The following is a 21,877-nucleotide window of genomic DNA, read 5'->3' on the forward strand; positions in this document are numbered from 1 at the left end:
TGCTATATTGAAATTTAGAAGGAAAGAAAATCTGAAAATTTTGAAAATCGCCGATCTACATGCTCACAAAGCGCCACATTACTACACAGTGTGAGCTTGTAGATCAATTCTGTTCACTATTTTTTAAGTATAGGGCTTGAATGGTTCATTCATAATGTACTTTTATAAGTTTGGGTCCCAGGGGTTCCTTCCTAGCAATGTAGTGGAGTCAAAAGTACAATATTTGTCGTAGTGTAGGCTAATGTAGTGGGGAGGAAAAAACTAAGTAGTGAAGTACAGATAGTACTCAATACTCAAAACAAAGATGTACTCAAGTACAGTACTCAATCAAGTACGTGTACTTAGCCATTGTCCACCACTGATTATCACCAACACACTATCATCACGCCTCCGTTTTAAGCACAAGGCCAAGAGTCCCATTAGATAAAGAACAAGGGGTCTGTTTCCTGATGAGGCTTTACACAGCACAGTACAAAGCTTGAGGCCCTGGGGGCAGACAGGGCAGCATGCAAATTGTTTCAATCCTACCTAACGGACCGCGAACAGAGGGTAGAGGTGAATGGTGTTTTGTCTGATTCAAGCATCATGAAATGTGGTGTTCCTCAGGGAAGCATTCTAGGCCCAGCACTGTTTTTGGTATACGTGAATGATATGGCAGATGCCTGTAACTGTGATTTGTTCTTGTATGCCGATGATTCTGCTCTGCTGATGTCCCATAAGGAACAATCCACACTGGAGAGTTCCCTGAGTGAGGAATTCACAAATGTTAATTCCTGGCTTATAGATAACAAGTTATCTTTACACACAGGGAAGTCAGAATCAATTCTGTTTGGCTCTAAAATCAAATTAGGAAAGAGCCCTGTTTTCAAGGTCAAATTAAATTCTGACTACATTGAAGCAAAATCATCGGTGAAATACCTGGGATGTATCTGGGAGGGTAACCTAGATGGCCGAAATATGGCCAGCAAGGTATTGAGCAAAGTCTCCGGATTGACTACATTTCTGGCAAGGACAGCAAGGTACTTGGATAGGGAGACAAAACAGGTAGTGGCCAATTCTCTTATTATGTGCCATTTTGATTTTGCATGTACATCTTGGTTCGAGGGCTTAATGAAATCCCTCAAAACAAAGCTACAGTCAGCTCAGAATAGACTGATCAGGGTCATTCTAGGGTTAGGACCCAGATCCCATATAGGTAGGAACCAGTTTAGAGAACTCAACTGGCTCCCAGTAGAATCCAGGGTAACCATGGCCAGATTGACCATGGTTCATAAGATAATATATGGCATATTTTTAAAGACATGTTTTACTCAGAGAAGCGAAGTACACCATTTTTTCACCAGAGCCAGTGTAGCAGATGTGAGCCATCCGGCTTTTAAAAGTAAAGTAGGCAGGGAATCATTTACTTACATAGGAGCCACACAGTGGAATGACCTCGAAATCAGTGTCAAACTGACAACCAATCTGAGGACTTTTAAATACAATAACTAACTCATGTCTATTAGAAAAGGTTCCCCTATAGAGGGTCTTTAGACTAGGAAAGATAAGGTAGCACTTGTTTGTGTACTGTGTATGTTACATGTGTTCATGTATTGTTGGTATGTATGTACTGGGAATGTTACTAGTGTTTTGTATTGTTGTGTAATGTGTACTGTATCTGTATTATATGTCACGTGTGTCTATGTAGTGTTTCGGTAGTTACATGTGTTTTGTATTGTAATGTATTTTTAACGTAGTGATTGTTAATTGTAAGAGGACCTCAACGGAAATAAGTCTCAGGACTTTCTTGTGTTATCCTCGAACTGCGGTGACCATGTGGTTTTGGCTTTTCAAATAAATCAAATTTAAAAAAAATACATACACCAAAAAAACATGACATCATGTTCAAATGCAGCCAGTGCATTTTACACAGCACAAAATATAACTTCTGCAGAGAAATACAAAGGGTGGCTGACCACCACACACGGACCAAAGACATTTTCGCCATACATAAACGAGGAGAAATGCATAATAAGAGAAACTACAAAAAAGGCTAGCTTTTATAATGGAACAACAGTGTTGCAGGTTAAGGTTTTGACATTGAGAGGAGTTTCTCGGTTCTGAGAATTCTGGCATTTTGAGACAAAGAGAATCTTTTTTGTTTGTTTGTTTGTTTGTTTTTGTTCTACCCGTTCAGAATGAGTTAGCTGACCCGCAGCTAACTTTTAGCTTCAGTGGATAATACATGTTGAAGATGGCCGAGGAGCCACTGACCCCCCAGCCATACGCTAAACGTCTACTGTAATGCTTAATTTGTATGCCGTCATGTGACGGTATCCTGCGGCAAAAACGGCAGATCTACAAGCTCATAACGCGTCGCGTCTCCTTTTTTCCGGCATTTGCACACCAATGTGAGATGACATATAAATCAGACCCACAGCTTTGGAGAAGAAAAATACCTCCCTTGGCTATTACGGTGATGGTCATATAGCACTGTTTTCAAGACTTATACAAATAGGGGGCACGGTGGCACAGTCGGTAGTGCTGTCGCCTCACAGCTAGAAGGTCCTGGGTTCGATTCCCGCAGGGGACGCTGTGGGCGCTGGGGGCGTGTTCTCTCCTCCGCGTCATCAGTGCCCATACCCTAGGTGGGGTTGGCGAAAGGGCCTTTCTGTGTGGAGTTTGCATGTTCTCCCCGTGTCTCCTAGGGTAGATACCCTCACAAAAACATGCAGTAATCCTGGTCACTATACTGCCTCCCCCTGGCCAGCCGGGGCGCCTGATGGAGGGGAAGGGAACTGGTTGGAATAACGTGTTCCTTCCACGCGCTACGTCCAACCAGGGAAACTCTCCCCTGTCAGGTGACAAGAAGGTCAGTTGGCTCTCATGCATTGAAGGAGGCATGAGCTCGGCCCTGGCCTCCCTAGGTTGGCAGAGGGAAGGTAGTGCCCAGGATTACATAGACAATTGGCACTGGGTGTAAAAAATAGGGTTACAAAATCGTGGGATAAAAATTTAAAGTAAAAAAAAAAAGACTTATTCATACAAAGAGATGAAAAAACAGCTGTCCCAAAATATACAGCACAAAAGAGTTAAGTAAAAACTCAGTACGCCTCTATAGAAATCTTGACGCCGGAGGAATGAAAAAACAGAAAAGAAAAGAAACAGTCCTCTTCAGCCGGAGTGGAGATTGTCGCTTCCCTTTCAAAACGGGGATACTTCATTTTGGACAAAGACAACAATGACTGGGCACTGGGCGCTTTGCTTGTCTAGAGGATTCAGCGTCACTGTGCTTTCTTCACGTCACTACGTTACACCCTGCTTAGCAGAGTGGACCTGTGGACAGAAGAGGCGGCTATTAGAAACAGAAAGAAGTACTCTGATTTTTACTTAAAGGGATAGTTCACCCCCAAATTTACTTTTTTTTTCTTCTATCGATTACACACCCCATGGAGACTTGAATTCATGTATATTTTTTCTGTTTTTGTCACATTACTAAGCCAATAATTTGATGACCGGCAGCGGCTCCGGTAGGAGACTCAAAGTGTCAACCTTTTTGACAAAAACAAAAAAGTCTCCATGAATTCAAGTCTCCATGGGGTGTGTAATCGATCGAAAATAAGTATTTTTTTTGGTTGAACTATCCCTTTAATCCATTAAAACTGGGAAAGCATCTGTGTCGTTTTAGATTTTTGCGTTGGCTATTCAAAAACAGCAGAGCAAGCATTTTTTCAAAGTGTGAGCACTACTGATTTAGATGGCATTTGTAGAATTATTATTATTATTTTTGTTTTACATAAACTAATAGAAGTCAAATCAAACATTCAGTATATGTGGTCAGCAGGCATGTATTATGTAAGACGAGACTGTGACAGTGAATGGGTCCACACACCTCAGAGACTTCCACCTGTCCTTCTCCATGTTGTTTTCAGGTCCTTCACTCTCATACGATGCCAGGCTCAGCGCTGTGGGGAAGAACACAAGACACAACGCTTAGTTTTTAACCAGGCCGACTGTCGAGAGTCAAAGGAGCACTTCACCTATTCTCTAAGCTTTATCTTCACAAAATTGGTCCTCACCAGTGATGGAAAAAGTGCTCAGATGATCAATACCACAATATAGAAATACTCTGTTACAAGTAAAAGTCTGGTATTTCAAATTTACTTGAGTAAAAGTACAAAAGTGGTTTAACTCCTTGATCAAAATATACTTTAAGTACCAAAAGTAAAAGTACTCATTATGCAGAATGTCACATTTCGCAAGTTTCCAAATGGATAAAATCCTTTGAAAAGAGCAGATCTACAATCTCACAATGTGTCGCATTGTGAACACATTGTGAGCTTGTAGATCGGGCCTTTTTCAAATAGCCAAAGTTTAGCTGAAGTAGGGCTGAAATGGTTAATGTATGTTTTGTAATAATAATCAAAATCCACAAAGTAACCAGTAACTAAGTAAGTTTTCAAATAATTGTAGTGGAGTAAAAGTACAATAATTGCCTCTGAGATGTAGTGGAGTAGAAGTAAAAGCACAGAAAATTGGAAAATACTCCAGTAAAGTAAAGACTCCTCAAAAAGTGTACTTAAGTACAGTACTTGAGTACATGTACTTAGTTACTTTACACCACTGAGCATAGCAGTAACACAATGGAATGGCTGGGTGATGACATCACCATAATGCAGCAGTGGACAGAGTAAAGTGCAGACCCAGACAGACAGGGTGTGTGCTGTTATTTCTTTAATCTGTGTGTAGCCAGGCCAGGCTAATCTGAATGTGATCCTATCTCTCTATGTCTGAGGAACAGCAGGGTGGTGGAGGCATCTCTCCTGGTGCTTATAGCATCAAGAAGATTACACACACACCGGCCCCAGTCTAGCCCCTCCATACGTTGAGTGACAAGGCCCGGCGGCCAATGGCGGTGCTTTGACAAGGATAAAAAGGGAGGGTCGGTGTGAGATTACATGCTCCTATATGTGCTACTGGTGCCCAAGTATAGAGAGAGGAAAGGGACGGAGTGTGTGTGATTTTACTTTTAACTTAAACCCTAGTATCCCTATTCTGGGTAGATTGGCAAAAATTGCCAATCTACAAGCTCACAACGTGTCGCGTTGGGACACGTTATTGGGCTTACAGATCGGCTATTTTCGGTTGTAGAGGGAAAAAAGAGCGTACCAAGTACAAAGCCGATACCGATGAACTTAGTATTAGTGTACTAAGTATCGAGAGTTTAAGTGTTTGAGCTCAGTTTATACTCCATCAAGGAAATAACAGATCTTCAAGCTACAGTAACAACACGTCGCATAGCAACACGCTGTGTAGATCAGCTATTTTCATTCTTAAAAAAAAGAATCCCTCTAATTTATGGAATTGCTTACATTTTGTATTATTTTGTTTATATATTTGTTTTTAATTTATGAAAAAAATGATTACAATTTTGGGGGGGAATTTTTTGAAATATTTTGAAATAATAATAATTCAAAACTAAATGTAGGAAACAAAAAATAAAGGGATATATACTCGCGCTAACCCATAAAAACGGGTCCACATGCCACAAAGGGGCCCCGAGCCACAGAATGGGAAACACTGCATTGGGCGCTTACGTACCGTCCTCGCTGAACACGGGAGCGGTCAGCAGGTACTGCAGGATCCGGTGGTCCTTCTCAAAGGGACATTCCACTTTCTTCAAGGTCATGAACTCACTCACTTGCTTGACCAGCTCCCAGAATTTCTGAAACACGATCAGAGAGAAGATAACATTCAGTCAGTGCCAGGAAACATCCAGCTCTCAATGGAGATACAAGCTCACAATGAGCTTGGGGGCTTGTGAGCTTGTAGGTGGTCGGCTATTTCCAACGAAGATATTTAGCGTGGAAACTGAAAAGTCACTAGTACAGAGCCCTGAGGGACTCCGCTCAACAACATATGGGGTTTAAGTGATTAAGAAATATGTATAGATAGACCCCCTCCCCACCCCCCCAAACGGAAATCACAAAATAAAGGGAATGTCCCGATGAACAGAGATATTTGGAAAATTACAAATTATGAAAAATGTCCATATATTGAGTATTGAATATTGCAATATTTAAATATTACATAATTTAAATTAAAATTGAGGATTTCACTGTGTAGATTGGCGTATTATTACATAAAGATCGTATCAACTGAATGGTGTCAAGAGGGCAATTCTTCAAGACCCTCTTGGGAAATACGATCCGGTGCAGCAACTAATATACAGGTCGGTCGGGAAATGCCTGTGTCCCAAATGTGACATTCCACTGGCTCACCTCAAAGTTGACCTGTCCACTCTGTAGCCGGTTGGTACAGCCCTCGTTGAGGAAGTAGATGTCTTTGATCAAGAGGCTGAAGAACGGGATGACGATCTGCAAGACAAAGCCGGAGATGGAGGGGGGGGGGGGTTTGATTTCATTGAAATCCATAAAACAGTTTATGGTGCATTTACATTCACCATAAACACCCACACAGACACATTCTACAAACCGACAGCAGCTAACCAATGCAAGGCACCGACCTCCTCATTGGGAGCAGTTATGGGGTTAGGAAGAGTCTTGCTCAAGGGCACTGTGTGACCCACAGCCAGGAGAAGCCGGGGATCGAACCCGGGAACGTTACCATTCCAAGACAGCCACCCTACCTCCTCCGACAACTATTATGAAAAACTCGGCAACTGGTAAAAATCTGTTGTCATGAATCCCTTCATGCACGCACACACAGTCCTCTAGTCTAGTCCATTGGTTCTCAAACTTTTTTGTGTCAAGGACCCCCAAATTGACACACATTAGCCTGTGGACCCCCATTTGAAAAGATATGCCAGGGACCCCAATAAGAGAAGACTTTTACAGCTATAGTAGTAATTCTCGACCATTTCAATTTCAAGGACCCCTGGTGTGATATGCATGAGGCCATGGACCATTTGGTTCCATTTGTACACTCTCAGAGTTACAGACCCATATAGGGTCCACTTGGTTCCTAACTATATATAATTTAGCTAGGGACCCCCTGGAACCCCCTCAGGCACCCCTGGGGGTCCCCGGACCCCACTTTGATCACCACTGCTCTAGTCTAGTCTGCATACAGATAAACAGTCTCCGGAGTCTCCCTAACTGTCCCAACTCTGTCCACAGTAGCCCAGGTCAGAGTTTTAACGGTCGGCATGTCAGACAGAAGGCCCAGCTAGGCTACAGTATGTCTGGAATGTTCCATTCATTATCCAAATGGGCTCCGTTCTGTCAGGAGCCGACGGGAGAAAGCAACTGAATACAACATGTACTGTACTGTAATGGGAACATCTTTGTTTTGGACACTAGCCAGCCTAGTTTAGGCACTGTTCTTACAGAGATAGGATGTACTATTTTCTATCATATCTATGATATGGATGTATAAGTGTGTATGTATATTTATATTAGGATATATATTTTGATATATAATTGAATATAAGTTTTACTTCATCTCACTCCTTTTCGGATATGTTTAGATTACTTTCTCTTTTTTTCTCCTCTTGTTTCTTTTTTTTGCTATATTTTAATCTGATATTCATTTTATTGTTTTTCTTTGTGATTTCGAAAGTGCAAAAAATGTTTCTGTTTTAATTAACATATTCGAAATAAACATGACTAAACTAAACTAAACCACACTACTTAAGTAAACTTAAGTCAAATTTGTAGGTACCTTTTTTGCCTTATTTGAGTCAAAAAATAATTCACAACAAGATGAAGAACAAGATCTACAAGCTCACAATGTGTCACATTGTGAGCTTGTAGATGTGCTATTCTTTAAACGGGGCTTAATCTTAATGTATTTTTGTACATTTGGGTCCCGGGGAGACACTACATTTCTCTGCGGTTTGGGAGCCCCTGCTCTAAATTGGGAGGTGAAAAGTGTTTGGAAGAAGAACATTTTGCATAAATAGTATGTCCAGTGTCGGGTTCAACCGCTACTTGGACAAAGTCAGACGCCTATCTGCTGGTACGAAGAGAAGATCCATGAACAGTTCCCCCCAGAAAGAAGAGGTCAGAGCGAAAACATTCCAGAATGTCTGGGGAACATTCTGTTTCATGACCCCGTTTTTCTCTGCTTGTTTGCATTAGTGGGCCCGGCCCTCTCCTCACAAAGCCACCGACTTGGCGAGATGCAATTCTCACGGTAGACTTTCAGCAAAACACACTCCTATTACACTTTACCACATTATTACTATTTTTTAAAATGTATTTGTTTACCCATTGTTCTCCCCAATTTAGTCGTCATGCCAATTAACTCCTCCCACACATTTGTGTGTGTTGTCACTGCTGTTGTATCCCAACAGCCAATGAGGAGCCCCCACCGGGAGGACGTATAGAGCCTACATCCTGCTCCCGGAATTTCATTTGTCATAATGGTTACAAATACTGTCCCCTCCTCTCTCTCTCTCTCTCTCTCTCTCTCTCTCTCTCTCTCTCTCTCTCTCCAGATAAAAGATTGTCTGGTTCCTGATTGGATAACATTATAATTTTTTCCCCCTTCTGTTTATTAACCCATTAAGACCTGAGACCGATTCTACTAATGTCTTCTAAATCCTAGCAGTTTTCTTAAACAAAATATTGTTGCTATATATCAGTGGAACTTGTTCATGCAAGGACTCCCAAAATTAGGCCTATTTGTATTTGCCATCTCAAAATATTTTGAAACAAATTCAAGATCTTTCAAAAATAGCAGATCTACAAGCTCATAGCTCGGACTTGTAAATCTGCTATTTTTTAATAGCCAAAGTATAAAATATGGATAAATCAATCAAAGACATTTGTGTTATTATAGTTTTTTTTATATAGCCTTTGGCTATATAGCCATTGGTTCTCAAAGTGGGGTCTGGGGACCCCCAGGGTCCTCCTGGTCTGTGTGTGTGTGTGTGTGTGTGTGTGTGTGTGTGTGTGTGTGTGTGTGTGTGTGTGTGTGTGTGTATGTGTATGTGTATGTGTGTGTGTGTGTGTGTGTGTGTGTGTGTGTGTGTGTGTGTGTGTGTGTGTGTGTGCGTGCGCGCGTGCGTGCGTGCGTGCGTGCGTGTGTGTTAGTGCATGTGGTTGTGTGATGGAGGGTGAGGAGGTCAAACCATCAATAGTTAAAGCAATATTTGAGGAAGTCATCAGTGGGTGAAGAAGGACTTTATGGATTTTCCAAAGTCATACTGTAGCTGTTTTCAACTTGGTGTCCCTATTTATGACATGTTACTACAGGCTAAAATGTCCCAAAAATGTTTTACAAATTATCGGAAAAGAAACACTACTTAACAATTTTCAAAAAAAATACCAAAAATAGCAGATATACTATAGCTCACAACAAGATCACAATAGTGTCACATCGCAACAGCCAAACTGAGGGACTTTATGTAAAAAAGCTAGCCATGGTTCACATGACGCTTGTCTGTCACGAGCGTTATGGCAGAACTTCTGGTTTTGGCACTTTCTCCATTTACAACCCGTACATGTATAGAGTGTTTGTTCAGTAACAGTGTTAAATAGCTCTATATTGTGATAGTAATCATTGTTATAGAGTATTTATTCAGTAACAGTGTTAAATAGCTCTATATTGTGATAGTAATCATTACTATAGAGTGTTTGTTCAGTAACAGTATTAAATAGCTCTATATTGTGATAGTAATCATTACTATAGAGTATTTGTTCAGTAACAGTGTTAAATAGCTCTATATTGTGATAGTAATCATTACTATAGAGTATTTATTCAGTAACAGTGTTAAATAGCTCTATATTGTGATAGTAATCATTACTATAGAGTGTTTGTTCAGTAACAGTGTTAAATAGCTCTATATTGTGAATGGGCACTCTCTCTTGAATGGCTGAAATTGGCAACCCACCTGCAGTGAAATGTAAGAGAACATGAGGCACAATTATGTTTTCTCATTCCTTTATTGATATTGTGACATTCCATTCAAACCAAGCAAATTAAAGCCAAAATCTAACATCTGAACTTCAAACCATTCATGAGCAGGGGCCCAGATCCCAGGGGGGAAGGAACGGATAGAAACACAACAGTGGAGCTGAAAAACGGAAAGATAAATAGTCACCTCAGACCACCCTAGAGGGTTTAGGTCCACACATCACCTCAGACCACCCTAGAGAGGCTTTAGGTCCACACATCACCTCAGACCACCCTAGAGGGTTTAGGTCCACCCATCACCTCAGACCACCCTAGAGGACCAGGTCCACCCATCACAGGGAAATAGTGATGTCATGATGATCGTAACACATTAATTATCACACATTATAAATGATTACATAATAATAAATGACTTTTGGTCAATTATAAAATAATAAAACCTTTTTCACAAACATGGTTGACTGACTTCCATTCAGATGGATATTAATATTATATGTTATGAAGAACTCTGATTGTGTGTGTGATCATTTATTTAATGTTTCAATATAGTGTAGAACTGAAATATTAGGTTTGTGTTTTCTGACGACAGAAACTATACAAAGTAATTTGATGAACCGCCCACACTAATTGGGACTCCCTCTTCCTTTGGTGTGTCGCCCAGGTGGCGCCTAAACCCTGACCTTTAACCTCACATAAACTATGTCTATAAACCTAACTTTAACCCTAACCTTAACCTCACCTCAAAACCACGTCAACCTGGGCGAAACACCGGGAAAAGACAGTAATTATCGTTAGCTTTAGCTAGCCAATTAGCATTTTTAATTGTTTAAAGGACACATTAGTGAAAAAGGTTGATGATATCATCATTGTGCTGCTGTTATGAGTATTTAAAAGCTGAATGGACACACACGTATTTCCTCCTCTCTCCACCAGGGAGCAGCGATGACTCTGCTTCTCTGAAAACACACCCAGGTGTTCTGTGAAAAGACAATAAACCAATAAGAATCAGAATGTATTAACTGTGTGAACATGTTAACACTTTAGAATAGCCTTCCCTTATAATAGTAAATTAATCATTCCCAAATTATGAGTTAATGTGTTATTCATAACTTGTTAAATGTGTGTTAATGGTTAATGAGTTAATGATTTAAAACTATGCTATAAATGGTTGATAGATCATGATCATAGATCATAGATCATAGATCATAGAACATAGATCATGTTATTAGTAAGGTTAAGGTTAAGGTTAGGTTTATAGACATAGTTTATGTGAGGTTAAAGGTCAGGGTTTAGGAGCCACACCAAAGGAAGAAGGAGTCCCAATTAGTGTGGGCGGTTCATCAAACTGATGAAAACACACACAAGCCCTTTCATACACTTTTATACATATAAAAAAAAGAAACAAAGTTCAGTAAAAAGAAAGAGGAAGTGAACCTGGGTGTGTGGGAGGAGTCTAAAGATCGTCATTGGTTGTCGGCACCAGAATACGACCTGATAGAAGAAGAAGAGAGACAGTTAATACACACAAACAAATGAATTATATGTACTGTATTGTGTGTATTTCTCCATAAAATGCATAAATGTACACACAATAACACAATAACATTCAGTCATCAGAACTAATGTGAACATTTGACTCTTATTTAGGACTAAATGTAACACTGATGTATTAAAGCTAAATGTAACAACATAGAACACACTTTGACCTCTAACTAGGTCGTCTAAACTGGTCTAAACCGGTTAAGGTTCAAAACCAATATAAACCAGTTTAGGTTGTGGCTTTACATGTTTGTTTGTTTGTTTGTTTGTTTGTTTGTTTGTTTGTCTGTCTGTTTGCATTTCTGTGAGGGTTCCACATGTCATGTGATCCTCTATTGATCTGACCTCTTTTCATCCACTGGTAGTAGATTAATTAATGAAACATGTTAATTAAACATGCTAATCGCCTCATTTCTTCCACTGGTAGTGTATTTATTAATTAACAAGACCAGGAGACCTGGTTCTGCCAGACCCAGAATAAGTACTTATTAGCTCTGATCTTACTTTATAAGATCAGAGCACTACGTCACGGCTAAGCCGGACTTCACATGACGTGTCAGCCTGTGTCTATGCCCATGTATGGACGAAAGGGGGACAGACTTGCCCATGTATGGACGAAACGGGTACAAAGCCTCATGGTACAAAGCCTCCATACATGGAGGAAACAGGTACAAAACATACACTACGTCACGGCTAAGCCGGACTTCACATGACGTGTCAGCCTGTGTATACCCATGTATGGACGAAAGGGGGACAGACTTTTTTGGCTGGGGCCGGAGGACAAATGACCCCTGCCCATGTATGGACGAAACAGATACAAAGCCTCATGTAAGCCCGACCCCTTGGGTCTGGCAAACATGTTAATTAAACATGTTAATCACCTCGTTTCTTCCACTGGAAGTAGATGAATCCAGACAGGAACAAGACCAGACCCAGAACCAGACCTGATGCTCCCATGGCCACCTTGTTCTTCACTGACTCTGGCATGGAGTCATCTGAAAATACAAATATCATATCATATCATATCATATCATATCATATCATATCATATCATATCATATCATATCATATCATATCATATATCATACTATCATATTATTACAGTAGATTAAACACCTTGTTCTTCACAGACTCTGACATGGAGTCATCTGACAATAAGCTACAACAATCAAACAAAATAAACAATAAACAGACAACACAGTCATTGTGAGTCTGTTAAGTAATAATGAGTCCAACCCTATTGGTCCAGTCCTTGAGGAGTTTGTCACCTGATGTGACATGTCCTTCTTAGAGCTAAATACATCCAAAACAAAGGATATGATGATAGATTTTAGAAGACATGAATCAACCTTTTACTATGATGATTATAAACCAGGCTGTGGAATGTGCAGAAAGTATCTTGGTACAGAGTCATAGACTCAGAACTGTGAGGCAGTTTGTAAAAAAGAACATCAGCGCTTGTTCTTTCTTAGAAAACGGTCTTGTTTTCACATTGATGAGACCATGATGACTCTTTGATCTGCTTTTATCAAATCAATCTGGTCTTTAATCTGTTTTTATCAAATCAATCTGGTCTTTTATCTGCTTTTATCAAATCAATCTGGTCTTTAATCTATTTTTATCAAATCAATATGGTCTTTAATCTGTTTTTATCAAATCAATCTGGTCTTTGATCGGCTTTTATCAAATCAATAAGCACGGCACTCGTAGATCTGCTATTTTTGAAAAATCTTGAACATTTGTGCAAATGTTTGAATATAATTCATATATACATTTCAACTCAAATATTTGCTTCTGGGGGGTCCCTGGAACAACATATTTTGATGGGGATCAACGGCCAAAAACATATAGTTTTGGGGGTTCTTGACAAGAAAAAGTTTGAGCACCACTGATATAGCAACAATAGTCTTTTTCATAAAAATTAAGACATATGTTGAGAGACATTTGACAGTTACAAATGTTCACTTTAAAAAATATATATTCAAAGATTTGCACAAATGTTCACGATTTAAAAAACAAAAGCAGATATACAAAGCTCATAGTGCGGAACTCGGTGCCACGCTATGAGCTTGTATATCTGCTAGTTAGACAGTAGATTACGCTAGATTACAGTAACTGACCCCAGTCCATCTTGATAGGCGCGGTCAGGCTGGGATGTTCCACCATGCATGTGATCTTCTCTCCTGATCTGTAATACACACGCACGCACGCACGCACGCACGCACGCACGCACGCACGCACGCACACACACACACACACACAGACAGACAGACAGACAGACAGACAGACAGACAGACAGACAGACAGACAGACAGACAGACAGACAGACACACACACACTGGTAGTACCATCAGAGGTGTCTATTGGTTGTGTATTTCTATGTATAAGTGTCTGTTAGGTGTGTACCTGGGTGTGTACTCCAGGTAGGAGTGGTACTGGTAGTACCAGTCTCCATCAGACAGCTCATCAGTGGAGGAGAGACCAGAGGTCAAAGGTTCTTGACCTATCCACCAGGTCACCAGGATCACTTTAGGATAGAAGTCGTAGCTGCTGCACCTCAGCATGTGAGTGTGTTCACCACGACGAGGGGGAGTCTCTGACTTCAGTCTCACTTTGGGCTCCACTCCTAAAAAAGATGATGATATTATTATTATTATTTACCAGTCATAGGAACATGTCATTATAATTAACAATTGTATATCATCCAAATGCGATCCAAATGATCCAGAAAGCCGCAACACGCTTGTTCTTCAAACAGCCAAAATGTTCACATTTCCCGGCTCTCACCCGTTCTCCTCTCTCTCCTTTGGCTCCCAGTTGCTGCCCTCACAGAGGTATGACACCCCCATATCTTCAAGACTCTTCTCCCTTCTCTAAAACACCCTGGTCAACGCTCCACACGTCCTAGACTCTTCTCCCTTCTCTAAAACACCCTGGTCAACGCTCCACACGTCCTAGACTCTTCTCCCTTCTCTAAAACACCCTGGACAACGCTCCACACGTCTTAAACTCTTCTCCCTTCTGGCTCCCAAACGGTGGAACAAACTCCCCATTGCAGTTAGAGCTGCAGACTCACTCCCAATCTACCACCATAATCTGAAGACTGTAGCACTAGACCTAGCCTTGATGACCTTGCAGGCTTATGCAAAGGTTAAAATGTAATTTAGATATCATGTTATGTAGACAGATGCCAGGTTCATTGTAGACCTGGCATCCTATAGTTTGGATAGTTTCAATGTACAGATATTTTTCGTTTGTTTGATATTATACTGTTTAGACTGATGATAGGTTCTTGGTTTACCTATGATCCTAGATTACTATTTCTATGCATTTAATGTATTACCTTGTGTTTTCCTTACTTTCCTTGTAGATTCTATAATAGTCTACAGTTTTCTACAAAGTAGAATTCATTTATATAATGTAATTTAAACAATAATTCACAGTTACACAGTGCTTTACATAAACAAAAATAAACCATTAAATATCATTTAATGAAAACAGTTTGAATGAACAAGAGTAGAAACAAACAAAACAATACACATCATCCTGTAAAATATTACTAAAGTGATTAAAAACATACAAAACAAACTAGTAAAGACAATAATAAAAATATAAAATCAGGTGGTGAAATGAAGTGTATAGAGATGTGTTTTAGCCTGCATGGTTCTTTTTAAAGTTAATTTAAAACATTAATCCTGGTGTCTCTGTTTTAGGTAGGTCATTATATGAGGGTGAAAACACTCAGAAATAGATCTATATGTTTCATTTATACTCGGTGTACGATGGTGACACCACATGTTGTGAGCTTGTAGATCTAATATTTCCACTGCGTGACAGCGTGTTAGGATAGAGTATATTACGGCCTTTGTTCTCCAAAAAAAAGCTATGGCTTAAATTTGTGTTTTTTTGAAAGAATAAAAAAAGACAGCCATCTTTGGGGGAACATGCACAACAGACATTTCGTAGCAACTTCTTTGTTTGGTCATTTTATTAAAAGTTATTGGCAGACCCCTTTTAACACTCGCATACATTTGTAGTCCTGTTTTTATTATTCCGATGGTTTTTTATGCGTTTATGCCACTCGGGCTTTGTAATACATCCTCCATGTAACAGAAAATGGCGAGGTGTACCTCATGTGTTTTGCAGTAAATTCCAATCACTGATTTGAGCATATTCACACTTTGGAGGTTGAGGGACCTCATTTTGAAACTTAGGATGGTGAGTTCGGCTGTGCATTATGTGTCTCTCGTTTAGCCCCTTCTGGAGATAACTTTTGGGGGGGGAAGTTTTCTTTAGGGAGGGGGGTGTTACGGCCAGCCGTATTTGTATTTATTATTATATATTTGTATTTGGTTTATTTAGGTATAATTATGATGCTTTGGAATATTGTGGGATTATTTGTGGCTTGTGTTATATTGTTGCTTTTCTGTATCCTTATAAGGTGGAGACTGGTGTGAATGCTGTGCGACTGGGTGTGGCGTTGATTGCTGGTGTGAGTGTGAAGTGGCTGATTACATTCAGGTTGTCCAGATTGACAGGTCCAGCCTCTGGCCCTGTTCCCCTGCTCCCATTCGTCGTCCCTTTGTCTCCGCCCAAGCCAGGGTTGGCTGTTCTCTGAAGCTCACCTACAAAAGCTCATTCTGCCCTGACTGTCATGGGGAGTGGTCGCTCTCATTTGAAAGAGCAAGCAGAGATTCAATCCCTCTGTCTCCCCGAACCCATGTAGCTTGTTTGTTTGTTCCTTTGTCCTTCAGTTACTTTGTTTGATCTTTAGTTATCTTATAGTTAAACCTGTTGTTTTCTGACCCGTATTATTGAGTTAGTTACTTTGTATATATTTGCCTATTTCATTCATTATTGTATTAATCTGTTCACTTGCCTTGTAGGGGTCTTTTTATTTGGTTTAACCACTTCCTTGTTTCTGTTGATTCTTTAGTTAGGAAAGTAAGTTTAGTATTGTATATTTTTCTTTTGTTAGGTTTAGGTTAGGGGGTAATTTTCTTTATTAGGTAGACATTTTGCAAATGTAAACCGACACCCTGAAGTTTTTGGCACTTATGAAAAAAAGACAAAAAGAGCTTGAAATCTCTGCACAAAAAAAAGGAAAATAAAATCAATTCATTTTTGAAAGCGATTTTGTCCTCCATTATTATGTCACCTCACCTACCCTAGACAGGGGGTCGTAACACAGGCTTAAAAGAGTAGTTCACCCCAAAAATTTGTTATTTTCTATCAATTACACCCCATGAAGCATTGAATTCATGGAGATTTTTTAGTTTTTGTCACATTCCTGAGACAATAATTTGATGACCGGCGGTCTCTCGGGTAGGAGACTCAAAGAGTCCCCTTTGAGTCTCCTACCGGATACATTAGCATCTTGCTGTGTGCTTCTCTTGACGGAGACTTGGTTAAAAGACAACATTCCAGACACTGCCGTTCAGCTTGACGGGCTGCTACTATTCCGTGCGGACCGAAATATACAACTAACGGGGAAGACAAAAGGAGGCGGGCTCTGTAGATATATCAACAAAGGTTGGTGTATAAACTGATCGCTGGTTAACAGCCACTGCTCCGGTGACATCGAATATCTGACTGTTAAGTGTCGGCCACATTATCTGCCAAGAGAGACAACAGCAGTGTTTATTGTAGCTGTTTACATCCACCCTAAGGCTAATGCTAATGAGGCACTGGGGGAGCTACATGACAACATCCGCTCACTACAGGACAAGCATCCGGAGGCGCTCTACGTGGTCGGTGGCGACTACAACCACGTTGACCTGAAGGCCATTCTACCGAGGTTTCATCAGCAGGTAAAAGTTGCAACTCGGGGAAGTAACATACTTGACTGTGTGTATACAAATAGGAAGGAGGCATATAAAGCTGTCTCCCGCCCCAAGCTTGGCTTTTTTGACCACATTTCAATTATGCTGGTCCCTGTCTACCGCCCGGTGCTAGTGTCCAGGCAACCTACACAGAAGACCATCACTGTGTGGCCCAGTGGGGCTGGCTCTATGCTCCAAGTAATGTTTGAGTGCACTGAATGGCACATCTTCAGAGAAGCAGCGACGTCAAAGTCTGGTGCTGTGGATCTGGAGGAATATACGTCAACTTTCCTAGGCTACATTAGCAAGTGTGACGATGATGTCACCATCATTACGGTTATTACAATCCATCCTAACCAGAAACCCTGGCTGAACGCTGAGGTCCGCTCGCTCCTGAAAGTGCGGGACTCTGCTTTTAGGTCGGACGATGCACTTGCTCTCAGAGAAGCTAGGAGGAACCTGACGGCGGGGATAAAAAGGGCCAAAGCATCCTATGCTCTGAAAATCCAGGGGCACTTCACCACCAACGACCCCCGGAGTATGTGGAAAGGAATTAAGACCATCACTGACCACAGTAAGAGAGATGCTGAGTGCCCTGAGGATCCATCTCTCCCCGACGCTCTCAACACCTTCTATGCCCGCTTTGAGGTCTCTGACTCCTCCCCCTGCACCAGGCTCACCCTTCCATCAGGTGAGCTACTCTCCAGTGTGACTGTAGAGGACGTGAGAAGGTCTCTGCAGGTAGTCAAGCCACATAAGGCTGCAGGGCCGGACAACATTCCAGGCAGGGCCCTTAGGGACTGTGCTTATCAACTGTCTGAGGTGCTGACGGACATTTTTAACACCTCTCTGTCCATGGCTGCACCCGTTCTCCTCTCTCTCCTTTGGCTCCCAGTTGCTGCCCTCACAGAGGTATGACACCCCCATATCTTCAAGACTCTTCTCCCTTCTCTAAAACACCCTGGTCAACGCTCCACACGTCCTAGACTCTTCTCCCTTCTCTAAAACACCCTGGTCAACGCTCCACACGTCCTAGACTCTTCTCCCTTCTCTAAAACACCCTGGACAACGCTCCACACGTCTTAAACTCTTCTCCCTTCTGGCTCCCAAACGGTGGAACAAACTCCCCATTGCAGTTAGAGCTGCAGACTCACTCCCAATCTACCACCATAATCTGAAGACTGTAGCACTAGACCTAGCCTTGATGACCTTGCAGGCTTATGCAAAGGTTAAAATGTAATTTAGATATCATGTTATGTAGACAGATGCCAGGTTCATTGTAGACCTGGCATCCTATAGTTTGGATAGTTTCAATGTACAGATATTTTTCGTTTGTTTGATATTATACTGTTTAGACTGATGATAGGTTCTTGGTTTACCTATGATCCTAGATTACTATTTCTATGCATTTAATGTATTACCTTGTGTTTTCCTTACTTTCCTTGTAGATTCTATAATAGTCTACAGTTTTCTACAAAGTAGAATTCATTTATATAATGTAATTTAAACAATAATTCACAGTTACACAGTGCTTTACATAAACAAAAATAAACCATTAAATATCATTTAATGAAAACAGTTTGAATGAACAAGAGTAGAAACAAACAAAACAATACACATCATCCTGTAAAATATTACTAAAGTGATTAAAAACATACAAAACAAACTAGTAAAGACAATAATAAAAATATAAAATCAGGTGGTGAAATGAAGTGTATAGAGATGTGTTTTAGCCTGCATGGTTCTTTTTAAAGTTAATTTAAAACATTAATCCTGGTGTCTCTGTTTTAGGTAGGTCATTATATGAGGGTGAAAACACTCAGAAATAGATCTATATGTTTCATTTATACTCGGTGTACGATGGTGACACCACATGTTGTGAGCTTGTAGATCTAATATTTCCACTGCGTGACAGCGTGTTAGGATAGAGTATATTACGGCCTTTGTTCTCCAAAAAAAAGCTATGGCTTAAATTTGTGTTTTTTTGAAAGAATAAAAAAAGACAGCCATCTTTGGGGGAACATGCACAACAGACATTTCGTAGCAACTTCTTTGTTTGGTCATTTTATTAAAAGTTATTGGCAGACCCCTTTTAACACTCGCATACATTTGTAGTCCTGTTTTTATTATTCCGATGGTTTTTTATGCGTTTATGCCACTCGGGCTTTGTAATACATCCTCCATGTAACAGAAAATGGCGAGGTGTACCTCATGTGTTTTGCAGTAAATTCCAATCACTGATTTGAGCATATTCACACTTTGGAGGTTGAGGGACCTCATTTTGAAACTTAGGATGGTGAGTTCGGCTGTGCATTATGTGTCTCTCGTTTAGCCCCTTCTGGAGATAACTTTTGGGGGGGAAGTTTTCTTTAGGGAGGGGGGTGTTACGGCCAGCCGTATTTGTATTTATTATTATATATTTGTATTTGGTTTATTTAGGTATAATTATGATGCTTTGGAATATTGTGGGATTATTTGTGGCTTGTGTTATATTGTTGCTTTTCTGTATCCTTATAAGGTGGAGACTGGTGTGAATGCTGTGCGACTGGGTGTGGCGTTGATTGCTGGTGTGAGTGTGAAGTGGCTGATTACATTCAGGTTGTCCAGATTGACAGGTCCAGCCTCTGGCCCTGTTCCCCTGCTCCCATTCGTCGTCCCTTTGTCTCCGCCCAAGCCAGGGTTGGCTGTTCTCTGAAGCTCACCTACAAAAGCTCATTCTGCCCTGACTGTCATGGGGAGTGGTCGCTCTCATTTGAAAGAGCAAGCAGAGATTCAATCCCTCTGTCTCCCCGAACCCATGTAGCTTGTTTGTTTGTTCCTTTGTCCTTCAGTTACTTTGTTTGATCTTTAGTTATCTTATAGTTAAACCTGTTGTTTTCTGACCCGTATTATTGAGTTAGTTACTTTGTATATATTTGCCTATTTCATTCATTATTGTATTAATCTGTTCACTTGCCTTGTAGGGGTCTTTTTATTTGGTTTAACCACTTCCTTGTTTCTGTTGATTCTTTAGTTAGGAAAGTAAGTTTAGTATTGTATATTTTTCTTTTGTTAGGTTTAGGTTAGGGGGTAATTTTCTTTATTAGGTAGACATTTTGCAAATGTAAACCGACACCCTGAAGTTTTTGGCACTTATGAAAAAAAGACAAAAAGAGCTTGAAATCTCTGCACAAAAAAAAGGAAAATAAAATCAATTCATTTTTGAAAGCGATTTTGTCCTCCATTATTATGTCACCTCCCCTACCCTAGACAGGGGGTCGTAACACAGGCTTAAAAGAGTAGTTCACCCCAAAAATTTGTTATTTTCTATCAATTACACCCCATGAAGCATTGAATTCATGGAGATTTTTTAGTTTTTGTCACATTCCTGAGACAATAATTTGATGACCGGCGGTCTCTCGGGTAGGAGACTCAAAGAGTCCCCTTTGAGTCTCCTACCGGATACATTAGCATCTTGCTGTGTGCTTCTCTTGACGGAGACTTGGTTAAAAGACAACATTCCAGACACTGCCGTTCAGCTTGACGGGCTGCTACTATTCCGTGCGGACCGAAATATACAACTAACGGGGAAGACAAAAGGAGGCGGGCTCTGTAGATATATCAACAAAGGTTGGTGTATAAACTGATCGCTGGTTAACAGCCACTGCTCCGGTGACATCGAATATCTGACTGTTAAGTGTCGGCCACATTATCTGCCAAGAGAGACAACAGCAGTGTTTATTGTAGCTGTTTACATCCACCCTAAGGCTAATGCTAATGAGGCACTGGGGGAGCTACATGACAACATCCGCTCACTACAGGACAAGCATCCGGAGGCGCTCTACGTGGTCGGTGGCGACTACAACCACGTTGACCTGAAGGCCATTCTACCGAGGTTTCATCAGCAGGTAAAAGTTGCAACTCGGGGAAGTAACATACTTGACTGTGTGTATACAAATAGGAAGGAGGCATATAAAGCTGTCTCCCGCCCCAAGCTTGGCTTTTTTGACCACATTTCAATTATGCTGGTCCCTGTCTACCGCCCGGTGCTAGTGTCCAGGCAACCTACACAGAAGACCATCACTGTGTGGCCCAGTGGGGCTGGCTCTATGCTCCAAGTAATGTTTGAGTGCACTGAATGGCACATCTTCAGAGAAGCAGCGACGTCAAAGTCTGGTGCTGTGGATCTGGAGGAATATACGTCAACTTTCCTAGGCTACATTAGCAAGTGTGACGATGATGTCACCATCATTACGGTTATTACAATCCATCCTAACCAGAAACCCTGGCTGAACGCTGAGGTCCGCTCGCTCCTGAAAGTGCGGGACTCTGCTTTTAGGTCGGACGATGCACTTGCTCTCAGAGAAGCTAGGAGGAACCTGACGGCGGGGATAAAAAGGGCCAAAGCATCCTATGCTCTGAAAATCCAGGGGCACTTCACCACCAACGACCCCCGGAGTATGTGGAAAGGAATTAAGACCATCACTGACCACAGTAAGAGAGATGCTGAGTGCCCTGAGGATCCATCTCTCCCCGACGCTCTCAACACCTTCTATGCCCGCTTTGAGGTCTCTGACTCCTCCCCCTGCACCAGGCTCACCCTTCCATCAGGTGAGCTACTCTCCAGTGTGACTGTAGAGGACGTGAGAAGGTCTCTGCAGGTAGTCAAGCCACAT

The 21,877-nt window shown here is 41.1% G+C and overlaps 1 protein-coding gene across 5 annotated transcripts in view; it reads right to left on the bottom strand.

The window, feature by feature from the left end:
• Window positions 1-21,877, bottom strand: part of LOC308089220 (H-2 class II histocompatibility antigen, E-S beta chain-like) — an 88,471-nt gene that overhangs the window by 13,047 nt on the left and 53,547 nt on the right. For 4 of the 5 annotated variants that reach the window (XR_013933476.1, XR_013933477.1, XR_013933478.1 and 1 more), the window contains exons 5-9: window positions 13,807-14,026; window positions 13,521-13,588; window positions 12,282-12,395; window positions 11,296-11,352; window positions 10,125-10,838 (exon numbers count right to left, since the gene is read on the bottom strand). The exons of the other annotated variant lie outside the window; for it this stretch is intronic. The gene's annotated coding sequence lies outside the window, so the exon portion shown is untranslated. The remainder of the gene's footprint in view (window positions 1-10,124; window positions 10,839-11,295; window positions 11,353-12,281; window positions 12,396-13,520; window positions 13,589-13,806; window positions 14,027-21,877) is intronic. 5 annotated transcript variants of the gene reach the window in all.

The sequence above is a fragment of the Gymnoscopelus braueri genome (genome assembly GCF_963280865.1).
Source record: "Gymnoscopelus braueri genome assembly, chromosome: 7".
Classification (NCBI taxonomy): domain Eukaryota; kingdom Metazoa; phylum Chordata; class Actinopteri; order Myctophiformes; family Myctophidae; genus Gymnoscopelus; species Gymnoscopelus braueri.